The 19,237-nt window shown below is 44.1% G+C and overlaps 1 protein-coding gene across 2 annotated transcripts in view; it reads left to right on the plus strand.

Moving 5' to 3' along the window:
- Positions 1–1,345: 1,345 nt before the first annotated feature.
- Positions 1,346–19,237, plus strand: part of foxp4 (forkhead box P4) — a 92,075-nt gene continuing 74,183 nt past the window's right edge. The window contains exon 1 of one of the 2 annotated variants that reach the window (XM_073468474.1): positions 1,346–1,907. The gene's annotated coding sequence lies outside the window, so the exon portion shown is untranslated. The remainder of the gene's footprint in view (positions 1,908–19,237) is intronic. The other variant, XM_073468472.1, reaches the window with a different exon arrangement.

Consider the following 19,237-nt stretch of genomic DNA (forward strand, 5'->3'; position numbering starts at 1 on the left):
CCAGTGGCTCACATTAGCACCCGTCAGATCCCCGGAGATTTATTGGAGACGTATAACAAAGTGTTCCTGGTGAAACGTGTCAGAGGCTCAGAGGAGAGGTGAGTAAGTAAAAAAAAAAATATGGGTGCTCGTATATGCTCACACACACAAACACACACCCAAACATCTGCACACACACACACACACCGGGACACACGTATTTTTTTAGTGGTATTGATCGTGCTAATGAATGTGTTGTGATTTACTGCAGTCGTGGCCCATTGTTGGGTGGTACTGTGATGGACTGCCATCATTTTCCAATGGTAAAAGCTTAGATAGAGAAAAGGCAGGAGGGCAGAATCCCATTTAATGGCCAAAGCAAAATTATTCCAAGATCTTCTCATGAGTTATGGCACTCGTTTTTTTTTTTTTTTCTTTCTCCCTTCCCTTTTTTTCCTCTCGCAGCGACAGGTATGATGTAATTTCCAAATTTCATCAGAGACAGTAATCTCAACACTGATTATGCTGTCAATTAGTAAATGAATGCGGTGGTGGGTGGGGGAGAAAAAGGTTGTAATAACTCTGCAAAAGGAGTTGTCAAGCTTCCAAAATACATAAAGGACATAGTGAGGAAGGCAGACAGTAAAAATTGTCCAATCACAATATAACTGTCTGTTTGCGAGGTAAGTGTAAAACAAGAGTGAGCCCACTTAAACTGATTTCACACTTATTTTTTATTTGCGGAATACAGCATTTCTTATGTTGATATAAATCTTTTAGGCGTGAATCGATACGTGGAAAAAAAGATGCGAGAGTTATATCACAATAAAGTCTGTCAAGAGCAAAAAAATAATGTATAAAAAGATAAGTTATTCACACTTTTAAAACTTTTTTCTTGTTTGTTTATTTGTTTTTTATTTACCATTTCAACATGATAAACAACCTATGAAATTTAGAAGGGTAGAAAATCCAAATGTTTTGTAGGAGAGGAGATGTGTTTGGGTGATCATGCTTTGTTTCTGACGGTTTCTGAGCTCAAAACTGTGCAGGCTAACATCTGTTCCTCTCTGCCTCCACAATAGCACAACTCAGCCGGGATGCAAAGGGAGGTCAAAAGATCAGTGCCTTCCCCTCACACACGCACACACACACACACACACACACACTGGGAGAGAGAGAGAGAGAGAGAGAGAGAGAGAGAGAGAGAGAGAGAGAGATACCTCTCGCCGGCTGCTGTTTTCCTATTGTGCGCCAGGGCTCTGCGAGGATAGGGCAGCGATGAAAAACGCGCACCTGCTTTAGAGGCATTACGGTAGCGCAGCTCAACTGTCCCCCCGCAACACACACTCCACACTCGTGTACACACACACACAGCCCTGGTGGTGATTCAACCCTCTGATTTCCAGCGAACGAGCGAAGCAACAGACGGGATGCCAAAAAGTGAGGACCGGTGGAGAGGTTCGTCGCCCTGAATAAGCCTCTTGAAGAGATAGCGGAGGAGGCAGAGACGCGACAAAACAAGACGAGAGAAGCTGCGCTCTTTCTCCGCGGCAACTTGCGCACACAGTGCCAGAGTTTTAGCGGCAGTATTGTTCTGACTTCACTCCAGAGGGGCCACTCCGAGGAGAGAGGACGCACACAAAAGGGGAAAAGGAAAAAGGACTAACGAGCACGCTTTGTCGTTTAAAGTAATGGTCCTGCGGTCTTAGATCCTAGATTTCTCTGTCTCTCCCTCTCTCCCTCTCTCTTGTTTCTTTCCATTTTTTTTTTATTTTTTATTTTTTATTTTTTTCGTCCCGTCGGTTTGTGTCCCCCCTTTGTCGCCGCGAGAGAGTGGACGCGCCGGGGGCTCGAGGAGCAGAAGCGGGCTGTCCACATGGTCCAACCACTGGCGTGAAAGTTGACTTCTTCAGAAAACAAGAGAACAGGTTGATGCATTATCTACACTTTCCTCTCTCCCCCCCACCCCCACACCTCCTTCTTCTTTTTATACACATATATACATCTCTTTCCTCGCTCTGTGCTTCCATTGAAACTCTCTCACACACACGTTAGTCCACCAAAAACGTCCAAGTGCAACTTTTCATGGCACATTTTGTCTGTGAAAGTCCTCCAAAGCCAGCCTGATAACAGACCGGGCTGCTGGAGAGTGTCGGAGTTTTCCTCTTCCAGACTTCGCTCCGTCCATGTCTCACTTTAACTTTGACTTTTTTTTTTTGTGTCGCTGATCGCTAAACTTACGAGTTTTTTTTCTTCCTTTTTAAAAAATCCTCTTTCATGTTTTCATCTATTCAGTTTTCTCGCATCGAGAGAGAACCGACGGCGGGATAAGTTTCTATCGAGCGCTTCGCCACTTCCACACGTGTTAACACACACACGGGCGAAATGTAGTTTATTTCCAAGCGACATTTTTTTATTTTATTTAAATGGGATTTATTTGAATTGTTCGAATTTATAAAAAGTTTCGTGGACTGGTGCTTATTGTCTGAAGTCTTCGCTCATGAGACAACAGAAAGTTTTTTTTTTTATCAGGACTAACTAAGACGTCGGGATTTGAACCGAGGTAACAAACTAAACTTTGCCTCCCCGTTAATAACCCTTGTTAAGGGATTTGATAATAAACACCGACGTCGGTTATGTGGTGATAATTTTACACACACACACTCCCAGAAAGTCTGCATGCTTTGTCATCGCTTTACCTGTGTACCTCTCAAGTGTCTTCACATTTTTTACTGTCTAATTTCGCCTTTATTGATAATTAAATAACAGCGTTTGAAATGATAAAAACGGAGGGATTATAGGCCACCTCTCACTGCAGATAATGGAGCCCTTGTCTTAAAAGAGGGAGAAAATGCTTTCTTGTGGACACAGTCAATAGGTCAGGGGACAATACTTTCTTTTCAAACCATTTTGACTTTTGAAATTGGAACCGCGTTGTGTGACCTCAGCGAGTTGTGATGTGAATTTCCTGAGCCTATGTGTGATCCGAGCCGACTGAATAAATGACAATGTACAGATGTGTGTGAACAGCAGGACGCGGAGCGAAGTTGTTCACGCGCGGTAAAAGTTTAATTTCTGCTTTTAACGGGCAAAATTAAAACACACGTGTTGTGGCTGATGAGTGCGTCACAACCAGCCTGTTTGTATAAGACAGCCACCATTCATTCTGCAATGAAGAAAAATGAACACGAAACACTTTCGGTGATAAAATATAAGAACATTGCCACATATTTAGAGCTGACTCTGACGATATTATAAATTTAGAAATTGAGGGGGTTGAAGTCCTTTGCATGACCCATGTTTTTTCCTTTTCTCTTTGCACTCACAAACCGCCTGAAAGTAGGCCTGCACCACAAAAGAAAATTATATTTTCTCCCAGAGAAAAAGAAAATAACTTAACACCGGCACTATAATTTTTTAAAATAACATATAACAATGAAACAAGCAGGTTAAAAGTTGCATTTTAATTTGCGCAACAATTCGAATCTCACGTGGACATTTAAGTTGGTCTCTTCTTCTGTATTTTTATGTGTGTTTTTTTTTTGTCCACTAAAATAAAAGTCCTCACACATAAGACATCATCCTCAACATCCCCGCATGTCACATGGACTCAGGTCCCGCATGATGGAAAAGCTGCGGACAACAAAAAAGAGGGAGAGATGAAATGACAATTAATTGCTGTTAGTTGTCTGTCACTGAGAGAAAAGCATACAGGCCGTGTGGGTGCAGCACCCTGACACGGACATTATTGCCCCGTGATTGATGGGCGCCGGGGCATTTGGCATAATTAATTTTATTTACTGTGTCCCTCTCTCTCCTGTTGTGTCCCCCCCCCTCTCCTCCTCCTCCTCCTCCTCCTCTTCTTCTTCTCCACCACCCCCCCTCCTCCTTCCTCCTACCACCCCTCCTGTCCTCTGTGGTGGCATTTCCGCGACGCGATGACACACTTTTAATTGCACTTTAATAGAAGATCCAGCGGGAATGAAAAAGCTCTTCATCACGTTTTATGACCTTGTCACGTTTCTGGTGTCAGACAGGAAAGCAGGTATTTTGTGGTGGTGGTGGTGGTGGTGGTGGCTCCGAGCCCCTGCTGTAAAGTATATGCAGAATTAAAACAAAAAAAGAAAAACTTTATTTCCCCTGCATGAATTTGATTAACATTAAGCTTCATAAAAAAATAGTGTTTTTAAGGTTCTCACAGCTTCATGTTGTGTCTTCATGTCAAAATTAAATCAGAATTTTTACATGGCTAATTTTGAAATTTTATCCAAGGCTCTTAGAAACTGCATGTATTTTATTTGCAATACATGAAGCATTTTAGTAGTGAAAATAATTGACAGAATTATGTGCTGCAAGCAACTGTGAATGCATCTCATAAAATTATTTTCTTTCGGCTTGTGTAACATGATAAATCTGCTGGAATTATTTCCCAGAAATATGGAGAAAATAATTCAGACAGTCTTGGTTTTCTTTTATTTTGAAATGATGTCTCTTTTTGCTGCATGTTCTTCCATCTCTCTTCGATGCCGCAGCTGAGATGTCTCAGCTAAAAGAATCATTTAAGAAGTTGTGGGTATGATTTCCAACAAATCAGAGATCACTGTACAATTTAGTTATTTGTAAATTTGAATTTAAAATCACTTCACTGATAACCACACGCAAACCTCCTAAAGAATCCCGTGATGGAGCTCAGCGATGGAGGAAATGCTCTTTTTAATTTCTTACTTCCATTTCAGCATTTTCTAACAACATAAACTCACTGTAAACTTATCATTTCTGTGTGGTGCTTCGCTCGTTGATAGGCTATCACATCAGTGACAGGCTTTTCATGCAATTATAATGGGAGACAATGAACAAAAGAGTATTTGAGAGGCAGAAGTAGTTATTTGGGTTAAAAAGAGAGAGTACGTGCGCAGGAAGCCAGAGGTGTCAGAGACAGATTGACTCTCTCCGCTCTCTGTCGGCTATTGTGCGTCCGTGTCTGTGTGTTTGCCTCAGCGTTGCCACCTTTTTTCATCTTGCTTCAACACTTTTCCTTCTTTGCTTTTTTCCCCCCCTCTCCTCTCTCGACAGCTGTGTCTTTTCCATGTCCTGTTTTGTTTCATTGTTTGCAAGAGACGCTCGTGCACTGCTGATTTTTATCACTTTTCAGACTCTGTTCTCCAGCAGACGATTGTTTTTCTGTTATGCTTACTGACACATTACTTAAACGATGATTTTCAGCTCGGCCCTGTGCATAGTGACTGTGTGTGACTCAAGCCCTGTGTGAGACCGTCTAGAGACAGGCAATAATGGCTATGAATCTCATGCGCTTTAAAACCCCTTCAGCAGGATTAAAAGCCACCAATATGATTGTGTTAGTCCATAAACTCACTCAGAGAGTCCTTACCTCCAGCATGAGCGTGTGTGAATGTATGTGTGGAAGGGGTGTATATATCTGAGTGCGGGAGTGTGTGCGTACAGGAGTGCTTTTTTCTCAATTCACCTGTCCTGCTCGAGTGAAAATGGACAGTGTTTGAAGTTTTAAATGTCCTGTGCGTCGGTAGCGTTGATGGCTCGCCTGTCCGTCTCTCCATCTCTGGCGCTCTCTTCATTAAAGCCCTCCTGCTATCCCAAACCCACAAGTCTGAGTGGGCTTTTGGCTCCAAAGTGATGTTGAAGAGCACCCGTATACGACTCTGCTATACATGTAGGGTTTGACCCGTGATAGATACTCTCAGTGCATTACCTGCTTAAAAAGCTGAAATGGTTAAATTTTCAATATCCTTTAGATGGGGGTTTGAGAAAAGCAAAAAATGTTCCTGTGCAGGTTTTTTGAAATGGAATGATTTCAAGTGTCGGTCCTGAAGCTGCCGTTAGTGCAAGATGTGTGCGCATAATATGTTTGGGGCTTTTAAATGTTGAAACACTGCAGGATAAGATATTCTACAGGTTGTAACAAGTGTGTAATTATGAGCTAAAATGAAACGTATTTTAATGTAGTGAATCATTGATTTTTATGGATTAAAATTGCTCATTTTTACTGAAACAAAAAGGATGGAAAATGAAAATCTTCATATGTAGTCAATAAATACCATTATAAGAGCAATTACCTGCTTGTTACCTCTTTAAAAATATGTTAATGAAATATAATTGACAAATTAATGGATTAAATGAAGGTGTTTCTTCATGGGCAGCCAGCGATTGGGGGACTGCTCTGCTTGAGTATTGAAGTGATTGACTGCACAGTGAAACTGCCGCCACATTGCTTTAGACCGAGGCCTGATTATACATGTGGTTCTAATTGAACCTGTTATTTAGGAGAGGTTGAGGGCTGGATACTGGTGTGTGTGTGTGTGTGTGCGTGTGTGTGTGTGTGTCTGTCTGTCTGTCTGCGTGTGTGTGCACATAATAAATCCTGCACATTTTTCAAACATGAGATGTGTTTTTATGATGGGTCAGAAGGCGGGGTCGTACAGGAAAGTTGCAGAGAAGGAAAGCGGGAAGATGCCTTGAGCGCTCTTTGGGAAGCTGACCACCTGTGAGAGAGAATGATCGGGCAGTTGTTGTCTTTTATTGCCCTTTCTTTTGCCTTTTGTGTCTTTTTTAAAAGAGCTGTCATCGAATATGTGACATCAACCGCGCTCGCAGTCCCAGCTCAATTCTGTGAAATTTACCCAGTCCTCTCCCTCTGATTGATAAGCTAATAATTTTGCCTGACACAGTGGTTTAGCCTGTGGTCATTAACATGTCCATGCGTTTCAGATGAGCTTTCCTATATGTGTGTGTGTGTGGGGAGATGTTCCTCCAGCTCCACAGAGCACCGGCCCATTAACAGCTGATGGATGTTGGAAGGAGTGACCCAACAGCTCAGAGCGGAAAAGACTGTTTCCTATGGGCAGGGAGGGGAAAGGGAAGCAAGAGAAGGGCCGCAGAGAGAGAGATATAACATATGAGTGAAAGAATGGTAGAAGCGAGTGGTTTTAGGCATGGGTCATTATAGCTGAGGAAGCATTAGATCAGCCTCTCCAGAGTGCGCTTGGCACCTGAGGCCATGGCTGCAGCTGAAGGGAGAGGGCCGCGCAGTCTGAGAGCGTGAAGTCAGAGTCGGAGCTCGCAGGGTTTGATTTCACAGACCGAGGGATCATTAGGTCAGTGGCACAGCAGCCAGGTGGAGCACACAAGGAGATGGTCAGCAGAAGCAGAGAGAACGCCCGTTGTGTTCAAGCGGGGCATCCTCATGAAAAAGCCCTCATCGGTCGTTGTGTCCCCCGCTAACTCCGCACTCCTTCTGACAGCTGTATTTGTGTTATGGATTTTCCTTCACTCCGTCCCGTCTCCCTTTTCCTTTTTCCCCTGCCTCCCCTCTCTCTCTCAGTAGTCGGCTCCCCTCCCCACCACCTCCTCCACCCTATGACCTTTTGTAAGCACTTCATCAGAGAGCCGTTGGTGTTTTCTAAAGCGCCGCGACAAACTGACAGGGCAGCCGTCAATCGAGCGCGGGGGGAACCGAGGGAGCAGATCAGTGGAAAGCCTCGCTCAGAACAACAATGTGACTAAACTTTCTGCAGCACTGCTTTAATGTGTAGTGAAAAGGATGGCTGTGAAGGGTAGGTGACAGCTGTGGAGCGCGAGACACAGAGTGTTATGGATACACGCACACACACACATTTCATAAACCATCTGACTGTAAAGGAGCGTTACACAGCTCTCGAGTGCTCGTTTGTCCGTGGCGCTGCGGCGGTAAAATGTGCCTTGCGTACGAATGAACGCTCCGATAAAGTGCTGAGATTCCCAGAAGAGGTGAAGCAGGAGCGCTCGGGGGATTCACCACCAGCTCCATAAACTCAACTACAACCTGACTGAACTCAAATCAGTTTTACATCTTCTTCTTCTACGAGTTCCTGATGAAAATACCACAAATTTAGATTTCTCTGCTCATCAGTTCCATTTTAGTTGATTCCTGATGTGTCTCTTATCAGATCTCACATTAATCTGATTTATTTTAGCTTCTTTTTTTTTTAAATATGCATCAGAATATTTGAACTGCTCCAACCAGGATGACTTTAACATTAACATATGATGATAGGAAATTAGCCATGCAGTACTTCCCCTCGTCCCCGTTTCTCGCCGTCCTGGACCGCGGAGGTAATAACCATTTAAATGCATCTCATTATGTTTTCTAATCCGTAAAGTATCGGGGATGTTGGCTAACGCAGGCGAAAGTGAGGCTGGAGCGTCGGCGCGCACTGCTCTTTTATGGTATTAGTATTTATGGTATTAGTTCCGGGGGACATGGGATGCCTACTTAAGCTATTAGCATGTGAGGCGCCGTGGGATGATCCATCCCCTGACAGGACGAGCTGTTAACCAGTGTTAAACCAAATCACAATAGGCTGCCTGGGTTGACGGATTGACAGAGCTCGCTCTCTCGCCTCTCGCTCCGGCCTTCCGTCTGCGCGCAACCTCACATTAAAGATTCGTTGGAACAGAAAAGAGCTTGAGATTTAGTTTTCTCCAAAACTTCTGAAAGAAATATTCAGAGATCATTTTGAGATGAATATGATTTTCTCTGATTCAAAGCCTGTCTGTCAAGTTCTTCTTCTTCTGCTGTCTCTCAAGGTGAAGAGACTGTACAGGCTCTGCCCAGTGGGGTGCAGACCCTATGGCTTCTATAGTGCCCTTTCAGAGAGGGGAGGGGAGCGGGAGGCAGGAGGAGGGAGGGGAGGATGGTGACTGCTACAGCCGCTATCGGGAGTCTTGGAGATCGCTCACAGATGAGAGTGTGATGCTGCTCTGCATGTGTGTACACGTATTGCGTATGTGTGCGTGTGTGCAATTAACTGTCAATCACCCGGTGACCCTCCACCTCTCTCCTCCTCGGACAGAATTCCTCCGGTTTTAGGTTTTGTTTTTTAGACGGCTGTCGGAGGAGAAGAAAAGCAAACAGGTCGTCACTTTCCCAACTTGTGTCTGTGTGTGTATTTTTTTTTTGACATTTCACAGTTGAGGAGAAAACAGTGTCTTTGTCATTATTTTTATAGATTGTCTCATCTGCTTCAGAGAGAAGAAACTTTCCCAGACAGAGTGACAGAGAGCTGGAGTTGAGTGCTGGTTCATCCACGGCCGTTGTTTTTTTTTTGTTTTTTTTTCCTCCTCTGTGGTTGCTCGCTGGGTTTTGAATCTCTGTTGGTGTGTATGCGCATACACATGCACGTCTGTGTGTGGTGGGCATTGTTGACCGAGAGACATCTGCCACTAGATTATACCCAGCTGTTATCTGAATAATTGTGTAATCCCCCCCTCTTTTTTCCCTCCCTCTTTTACTCCCTCCGCCTCCTTCTCCTTCTCCTTCGCTCCCCTTCTTGCCCCCACATCCCTCCTTCTTCTTCCTCAGGCTGATGAGACGGAGAGTGATGAGTCTCTTTTCTGGGTGGCACTTTGGGCTTTTTTCAGGGGTGTTTATGAGTGTGTGAGCTGGCGTGTGTGTGTGTATCTGCAGCCCCTGGTCACCGGTCGTTGTCTGACATTTGTAGAAGGATTTTACCCCCCCTCCACCCTCTCTCTCTCTCTCTCCACATGCACACACACCTCCCTCCTCTTCTCCTCCTCCCCTCCTCCCCGTGGCTCTCGGGGAAATAAAAGTAGCCTAATCCTGCCAGATCAAGATTGCTGTCCACCACAGCTTTACCAGCCTGTGAATCAGAGCCAGCTCTCATGTTCCTGAGGAGAGAGAAGCCAGAGTGTGTGTATATGTGTGTGTGTGTGTGTGTCTGTGTTTGCATTGTGGGCTGTTGGCCTTTGAAGAAGCGTTAGCTGTTTGCCGGCAGAATGTTGGTCAGGGGGTGAAAAACAAGAAGGAAAGAGCAGTTTAAAAGTAGGAAAAGTCACAAGAGAGGAGTCTTTGATTCTTGGCTCACTGTTCAAGCCGAGGTAATTTTCAAATGACTCTTTAACCGTCTGTATATGATACTGTTCAAATATATTTACAGTTATCAGATTTCATTTTAATTAGAGAAAAGTTTTGTGATTGTTTTTTTTCCCGCATGTGCCATAGTTTCCCTTTTTCAACTTCAATAGACCAATTCAAGTTTTTAAATTAGCAAAAACGAGAAAGAAATGCTGTTATTTTTCGCTTTTAACAATTAATTAAAACATTTTTTCTTGGATTAAAAGAGAAAAAAACATCATTTAAATATACTGCTGTCACATGCTCACTGCTCCACTGTATCTACAAAGGCACGACACAATGTTAAAACATTTTCCCTCCTTACAATGAGACATACGTAAACTAAAAAAGACAATTTTATCTGTCCTTTTTTTTTTTTTTTTTTTTACCCTTTTTTATTTGTATTTTTCAATTATAAGGTAAGATGTCTGAGTGCCACTCATAAGACTGGACACACTCACACACACACACACAGCATGTGTGCCTGCAGTTGCCAGGGCTGCGTTCATTTCTGGTCGGAAAGTGTTCTTTTCCCTGTCGGAGCTCCGATAGTCACTCACTGTGAAGGACTCAGCTCTCGCTGTCTGTCTCTTTTTTCTCCTCCTCGCCTCTTATTCTCTTGCACTTTTTTCACGTCGTTCTACTCTTTCCTCTCCCCCACCCCCGTCCGTGCTCTCCCTCTCTCCCTCTCTCCCTCTCTCCTCCTCTCCTTGTCATGCCTGTTGTCTCTAATTATCACGGCTCTGTGTTCCCTCAGCCTCTTCATTACATCCAAGCTGTCATCACAGTTTACCTCCGACATTTGCTACCTCTCCTCATGGCCCATTTCAATAGGAATTATTTATTCTAGATGACTGGGATGAGAAGACTCGATGCAAGGTCAATCAATAGCCCTCTTAACAAACTCCGAGTGTCTGCTTTGGTGTTAAAATGACTAAAAATGGGCCTTTTTGTATCATTCATTTTTATTTTTAATTTTTAACATCGTATTCACAAATTCAAAAACATCAGTGAAATATTTAAAAAAAGAGAAATTGCAAATTATCTTTTTTTTTTTTTTTTTTTACCTTTTTTTCATTCTCCTTAAATCTATTTGTCAAGTAAAAATATTTTGCTCGCAAATTTCATGTAAGAGTCGCAGGAAGCAATTACTGTGGCACACTCGCACTTTCTCACTGATTCTGAGCCGCGAACTTGATGTGTGCTTTTACTCAAATTATTATATTCAGTGTCAGAAAAATGTGTAGCATTCTGTTGATAATTTTTTGTTCAGGCTGTTTCGTGATTGTGGTGACATGTGAATGCAGTGTTTTGTCAGCACTTCTACTTGTCCCTGGACAAAAAAGATTGTGCCTCACGGTGGAAAAAACAGACTTAGACTAGCTGCGATTCTCTGACAAAAACAACAAATGACAGGAAACAAAATAATACTGTTTAACAGCTTTTGACTTGGTGTTTTTTCCTCTTTATTTCCAACATGACACTTTCTTCACTTTCTTTTTTAAGTGTTAACCATTGGCGAGTAACGGAGAAAACAGGAATGTTTTCTTCAAGGACTGAGGGCATTTAATATCAGGTTTAAAAGCTTCCATTGGTTGTTGGATTAGGAGACACCACAATGCCCATTTGCCCAGTGAAGGTCAGCACTGCCGTGTGCAACCTGTAGCCCTAATCGGCAACTTCTGCTGCTGCAGGTTTCCATTGTCTAAAGGTCAGTCAGGAACAGTGCATTAGCCTCGGAAAAGTTGCTGGCATAAATGAGGGAGGGGACCGAGGTAGGAACGAAGGACTAAAGTACAAAAAAAGAGGACAGGAGGGAGGGTGAGTGGCAGTGAAACCCTGGCATGCTTCGTGGTGTCAGGCAGGCGTTCGGCTTCTGGGGGCTTTGTGAAAAAAGTTTGCCTGCGAAACTTTGCTGAAGGCTGGGTTTGGGTTTGAGCGTCTCCCCCGGGGGGTTTGCTCGGCGAGTGGGTGGAGGGTAGGGGGAGGAGGAGGAGGTGGGAAGGGAAGGGAAGTGAGAGAGCAAAGAAGAGGACGAGAGGGGAGCAGAGAGCAGAGCATGCCGTCACAGTCGTCCGTTGTGGCGGCGCGGGCCCTCAGTCGCTGATCTAAGAAACACAACTCTTGGCTCACGCCCCCTCCTTATCCCTCCCCCTTTCTCTCTCTCTTCTCCGCCCTTTTTCGCTCTCCTCTCTTTCCCTCCATCCTCCTACTTGCCTCTCCGTCTATCTCTCCCCGCGCTGTGGTTCGAGCGCTGCCAGTTATTAACATACAGTCTGCATTAGTGGAACAGCGGCCGGGCCTATTTGCTGGTAATGAGGATAGAGGGGGCCCGTGCTGTATAGTAACTTGTTTGACCTCCAGTGGCGGGGTCAAGTTCATTGCAAGGAGGTGTAATTCTCTCGCCCCCTCAGCCCAAACACATGACTGCACCCTGGGGGGGAGGATGTGAGCGGGGGGAGCGGACTGAGGTGGCCTCTCTTCATCCCAAATTTGAATCTCTCATCCCCTTCTACGCTCTCCCTCGTCCCCTCTCTTCCCACAGGGTTAATAGAAGGGGAAATTGATAGTTCTGTGCGGTAATTGTGGCTTTGAGAATTCGCCGTCTCCCATGGAGAAAGATGAGGGCAGCTGTGCCAAAGACAGACCTGACGTGTCGTAAGAGGAAGCGAGAGGGAGAAATCTGGAGAGAGAACAGCAAACAGAAAAGCCCCCAACACCTCCAGCGAGTTGGGGGTCTGATTGGTTGATGAGGAAGCGTGTTGATTGGCTGATGAAGAGCTGAGATGTCTGCGTAACTTTACTAGCCGGGCTCTAATAATCATTCAATTCATTATCCAATCAGAGAGACTCACCACACCGCTCCGTATCCTCACTGATTCTCCTTTTAATTCTCCTTTTGAACCCCCTTCCTCCCCTCCTCCCTCTCCAATCCTCCTATACCTCCCTGAGGAGTCGGGGATGGACAGATGAGCGGAGCGCACTGTATCTGTTCGGTTCTGCTCTGCTGCTCGCTGAAGTATAGAGAGACAAACTTATATTCCAGCAATGGCAGTACTGAATGGACTCTCTGCCTCCCTCTCTCCTTCAAGAGGGGCTTTTCTTTCCCAGGGGCAGAGCCTTTATAATTAGTCTTCTTCCAGAAATAGAAAACTAGTTTTCTGAGGTGAAGTCACCCTCTGATGTGTAGTCTTTAAAGCCGAAAATTTGAATTGATACAGAGCGAAGCAAAATCTATTATATATATCGGGGAAATCAATTCTCACCACATTCTATTTTCGTGTTTATCTTTACAAAATAAAAGCCTGACAGAGAAAAGTGTTTTTGGGTCGGATAGACGTTTAGTTTCTGTAGTAACAGCAGGTCTTGTTTAGCTCCCGGCTTTACTTGTTTAGTCTCAACTCAGGCCACCCCAAGGCTGTCACCCAGGCAACGTTTGTGTGTGTGTGTGCGCCTGTGTCGTCTTTATATTATTCAATTTTCTTTTTTGTGCAGTAAAATTTCTGTGTATTCATTTCTTTCTTTGACTTTATCTCCGCTATTGGTTCTGTTTTTATGCCCTGTTTTTCCCACCTCCTGTTTCTCCCCCTTTAGCCCTCACCCACCACCACCACCACCACACACTCCACTCCTCTCCGCCTCCCCTTCGCCGCTCTCCTTCTCTCTTCCCCTCCCCTCTCCTTTCGCTTTCTCTGTCCGTTAATGAGAATGTGTTAACGAGAAAGAAAGATCTATTGGGTATAGCACAATTTATCAGAAAGGCAGAGGTTTGGAAGGAAGAAAAAAAAAAAGAGACGGCGGGCCCTTCAAAGAAGTCCTATTCTTGTGGTTGTGAATGTTTGATGAGACAGTGAAAAGTTCCCCCTCTAACGTCATGGTGTCTGAACAGAAGAGAACAGAACCGTTCTAATCATGCTGCACAGAAAAAAATGACTTCCAACCCGATTTAATTAACTGATAAGAAACGGCTTCAAATTAATTTTTCAAGGATGTAAGATTTTGATTAAGAAACTCCTAAAAGAAATAGACGAATAATCAATTTTTTAATCAACTTACTCAAATGGTAACTGGTTAATATGATAATTCTAGCAATTAGGGCAAATATTGTCGAGCAGCAGTTTCTATGCATCCTGTTAAAGGAATTATAATATCTTTACATCTAATTATCATGGTTATTTAATTTTTTTGTATGGCTACCTCTCAATTTTACCATTCGTTTTTTCATCTGCCATTACAGGGATAATGAAATGAGAAGTTGGAAAGTGTAATAAGATGAAACTTTTATAAGGGCCAACCTGAATGGGGCTTTTCACGCACCCTGATTGGATAGATATTTAGGAAAAGGAAAAGGGGAGTTGTTCAGAATGACATTATTTTTTTTTCTGGCTGGTTTTACATGCAAAGCTGAGATGGATCTTTTAGATGTCTGATTCTTTTATTTCGTCAGCAGATTAAAGTAGCTAATAGCTCCTGGCTTCTCTGTGTGTCTCCTCTCATATTCATAAGCAGGTATAGGCCCGGCCATGAATATGCTCGCCATTTCTAATCTGCAAAAAGTTTCGAATCATCTATTCAGTCAGAAGAGAGAGAGAAAAAACAGATTCAGCTTCGATTGAAGGAAAAGATTCTGTTCACCTGCTAGTGGCTATAAAATGTGTATGTATGTGGACGTGTGGATGTGTGTGTGTGTGTGTGTGTGTGTGTTTCCCTAATTGGACAGGTATTGTAGCGGAGGTGAAGAGGGGCCAGCTGAAGAGAGAGAGAGAGAGGGAGGGAAGGGGAGGAGGGGGATGCAGAGAAAGAGCTGGCAGGGGGTTCGGGGCTTTAGGAGAGCAGCAGTTCCTTACTTCAAAGACAGCTTACAGAGTGGACAAACGCTAACCCCGCTCGCATACCACCGCTAAACCACACACTCCACGCTCACATACAGTGGCTCTTTTGCCTCTCATGAGATGAATATCCATCCCCTTCTCACACACTCCTCTCCTCTCGCTGTCTCTCCGCCGTATCCCTCGCTCCCCGCACGCCGAACATCAGTGGAGTCGCGCGTTCAGAGGGAAATATTGACAAAGCGTTTGGAGAGATGGAATGGTTCCTTTAATTATATGCTGCTCTTATGATGCATGGTGTTTCTGTCTGGCTGCTTTTCACTCCCACACACACACACACACACACACATATTCACGCACACGCTGATCAGCTCAATAGGTATTCCTGGCACAAACCCCCTGTATTGAGCGTACATATTCAATTAGCAAAACGCATTAGCAAAACTTGGCATTTGTTGTTGTTTTTTTTCCCCCTCCTCCTTGCTCAGAATTAATGGTTTTGATATGCTAATTAGCGGGTAATTTAATTTCAAAAGGCCTCAATTAACAGCAGCGTTGTGGACACGAGGAAGTTAAGCAGCGTAATCTAATTTGCATTAGTAACGAGCAGGGAGTAATTAGTCTCTAATTAGCCACTTCAGACAGCACTTGTGTTTACTTTCCTAATGAAGTGGAGGGGCCTTTTTTTTTTATACAGGGAAGCCTCTGTGCATGTGTCTGTGTGTGAGCGTATGTGTGTTTGTGTGTGTGTGTGTGTGTGTGTGTGTGTGTCTGGGTTGGGGGGGGTGCGACGGCTGGCACCAGAGGGAGAGTGGCATATGGTTTACAGTTTGGCTCCAGTTACGCACACGGGCACACAAACACACACACAAACAAACACATGAACAGGTCGCAGTATTCAATCCATTGAAACATCTCTATGAGCTCACTTACTAGCGCCACAAGGGATTGATTGTGTGTTTGAGGGTTGTTTTTTTTAATCTTGATAGTGTGTCTCCCGGTGTTATTTTTTTGTGTTGCAATAGCTTGCAATATTGTCATATTTCCTTCTTTGTATACCTAGGCACTTGCTCTAGTCTTTCGTGGAGGAAATAAACTGTGTTTGAGTGGTGACGTTACAAACCATGGTTGCTGGCCGACCTAATGCTGGGTTTATTTCTGGGATACTGTTGCCTGTGTTGACAACGTAGCAAAACAGAAAAGGGGAAACAGACACCGAGATAGATGGATAAACAGGCGGCCTCACTGCGTTTTATTCCTTTTATTGCTTTTTAATTGATCTTGGAATATATCCGAAGCAACGCACAAGAAAAATAGCGGACAAATGAAACGCAAACCTGGGATGAGCGATCCAGTTGGAACTTTTCCATTCACAGCCGTGTCAAAAACAAGTTGAAAACAACAGGCTTCCTCCTGGGCTTTTTTTTTTTTTTTTTTGGGAAGGGTTGCAGGGGGAGCAGCATAGCGGGGTTTTAGAGGGGGGGCGCAAGCAGCTGCCCTATTAGCCCAAATCTGTTGTTCAGAGGAGGTGGGAGGAGGGTGGAGCAACCACTGAATTTCCACAAAGGAAAGCGCACACTGTTTTCTTCAATTTGTGTGCAAAGATTCCTCAGATTATGCCACAAATTAACGCACGTTTAACCCCTAACACCTCTTTCGGGTTGTAAATCTTGTCTTATTTTTACCCATAATCCAGTGCAAAGGACAGAAGAGACCGTGGGGACCCCATTAGTTGACAGCCGCTCTGATGGGAAGGTGCTTTTCTAAAGGCTTTTCCCAAACCTTCCTTGGGAATAATAAGAGAGGTCAGAAAGTTGAGCGATTTCCTGCTGCAAAGGGCAGGGTCAGAGCGCCGGTTGGCAGAAGCAGTCAGCACTCAGCGGACATGACTTGGAACACACACACAAAACGCGCAGCAATCTATAGTGTAGAACTTGTGTGATTTACACACACCAAGAGCAGAAGCTGGAACGAATTCAATAAATATAATGAATGAAGGCGCTACAGTGATTATGTGCCTGTTTCAAACACTGACCTCTATCCATACGCACATACACACAGATTTATAGCCACAAACATCCACTGACACGCACGCACACACACTCACAAACACTCGCACATACACATATCCATAAATAGGCAACTGATTTACAAATGAGCTGACCTGTGTGTTGGCCTTGCTCTCAGATAGGCTCACACCCCCGCCAGGATGCATAAATCACAATGGACATGCATATGCATGAGCATCTGAGGAGGTGGGATAAGTGTGTGTCTGTATGTGTGTGTCTGCATGTGTGTGTGTAAGTGCGAGCGCCAGCCAGCAGCAGTGTTTGTATCGATCATTGAGGCTTAGTTAAGTGCCTTTTATTTCATTGAGTTAAAGTTAAGGACCGTGGACAGGCCTCTCTCTCTCTCTCTCTCTCTCTCTCCCTCTCTCTCTCTCTCTCTCTCTCCCTCCCTCTCTCCCTCTCTCTCGCTGTGGTGCGTGCTGCCTTTGAATGGAGAGAAAGCACGAAAGAAAGAAAAAGGAAGAGAAAAAGAACTCTTAACTGTTCTTTTTTTTTCTCCCCCTCTCGTTTTAGTGGCATCCAGGGATAGCACATCACATTAATGGAAGCTAGATGACGTTTCATGTCTCTTCTCTCTGTGGAAGAAGTGGTTTTGGTGTTGGACCTTTGCCTGATGTGTGTATGTATGATGTGAGCTGCTTTAACCTCCTCTTGTTTTATGGACTTATACATGGCTCTGGATCTCACTGCTGCTAGATTAATTTACACACCACTCACACAGGCTTGCCAAATCTCCCTCTGTCTCTCTCTCTCTCTCTCTCTCTCTCTCTCTCTCTCTCTCTCTCTCTCTCTCTCTCTCTCTCTCCCTCTCTCTCTGAAGACAGAGCAGAAATTGCCTGGTGAGGTAAATAAATTACTTCCATCGATTGCTGTAGTTGAAGAGTGACTTTATCACAGTTTGACTTGTCCAGATACAGATCAGCGTGTGACAGCATGTGTTTTTTTTTTATAATGTGCCACAGTGTCGACAGTGTGTGTGTGTGCGTGTGTGTGTGCGACTGCGTTTACATGTGTTTGTGTGTGAGCGGGCTGCAGAAATCAGTGTTAAATCTACCTGATGGGTATCTCAATATATTAAAAGCTAATGCTGGAGCTACTGTATATTCCATAAGCGGTGTGTGAGCATGTGTGTGTGTGTTAGAGGTCTAATTGAAACAGGCTGCCATGTGCATATTGAGGAGCAGATGAATAAGGCTGGTTTTATTAGAGCGGGATCTTACAGCCCACCTTGTGTCCAGGTGGGTTGTTGGCTGATTGAGTTTATCTTAGTTTTATTATCCATCAGCGCCAGTCACTGATAGGAACCACAGATAAATGAACCCTAAAACAGCGTGCACTGATACCAACCTCTGATTGTGTATGCTTTATCAACATATATCAACTTTAGGGACACCTTAACCCCCATGCTGCAGATGTCACTTCATAGAAAGAGGTTAAAAGTTCACCAAAAAAAAGTGCAGAGTGTACGTGTGTGTTTCTGCGCGCGCGCGTGTGTGTAGCAGTCTGGGACACATGCTGTTTTAATAGACGCTGTGCTGACGTTACTGCAGAGGCCAAGAAGCCACCGTTAAAAAAGAAAGGGTTTGGAAAAAAAGAGCGAGAAAAAGGCCTCATCTGTTTGCATTAAACAGTGGAAGAACTGACCAGTGAAGGAGCAAATGAGCGACAGACGGCTGAAAGATATCTGCTTTTCTGGCTGTGTAGCTCGCTTCAGCTTTCCTTCCTCGTTCCCTTCATTTTGTTCGCCCTGGATTGCTAAGATATCTCTTATTTCATCTAACTTTTATTCCTCATGGAGGTAATGGTATTTGCGTTTGTCTCTGACTAAACGTATCTATTAATTAGCTCGACTCTATTTCTGTTCGTCTGCTGGGCTATTTTTTTCTCTTAAAAGTCCAGAAGAAAAGTAAAGCAGAACGGATGAGGAGCGAAAAGCAGGCTGACGTTTTCTTTTCCTCTTTTTAATTCACACTTTAACAGTAGTCTTCCTCGTGGTGTGTTCTGACCGGTCTGTCTGTCATCTATACTATCAGGTTCCTCTCTGCATCGGATGCTCCTGATTCGAGAATTAATTAGGCAGCGCGGTGGCGTCAGGGTTGGGATTTTGGGTTTGTTCGCTAGCTATTTTAGTAGCTAATTACTGAGGGGGAGAGTGTTAATTGGAATTCTCTTAGATAATGTGAACTCCTCTTCCCCTTTTCTCCCCCGCCTCCACTGGAGTTTAATAGAAAACCACAGCACTTAATAAACCTCTCCCTCTCAGTCTCTCTGTGTTTTTGTAATTCTTTTATTTTTTTATTTTGATGTTTCTGACAGTAGCTCAGCTGATGCCTTTGGGGACAGGAGTTTTTTCCTGCGGTCATGTTGGCACTCTGTGTGTGTGGAGTGTACTCAGAGGGAGTGACATACAGTAATCCTCTCAGACCTCATCG

Source organism: Pagrus major, chromosome 6 (genome assembly GCF_040436345.1).
Source record: "Pagrus major chromosome 6, Pma_NU_1.0".
In the NCBI taxonomy this organism is placed as follows: domain Eukaryota; kingdom Metazoa; phylum Chordata; class Actinopteri; order Spariformes; family Sparidae; genus Pagrus; species Pagrus major.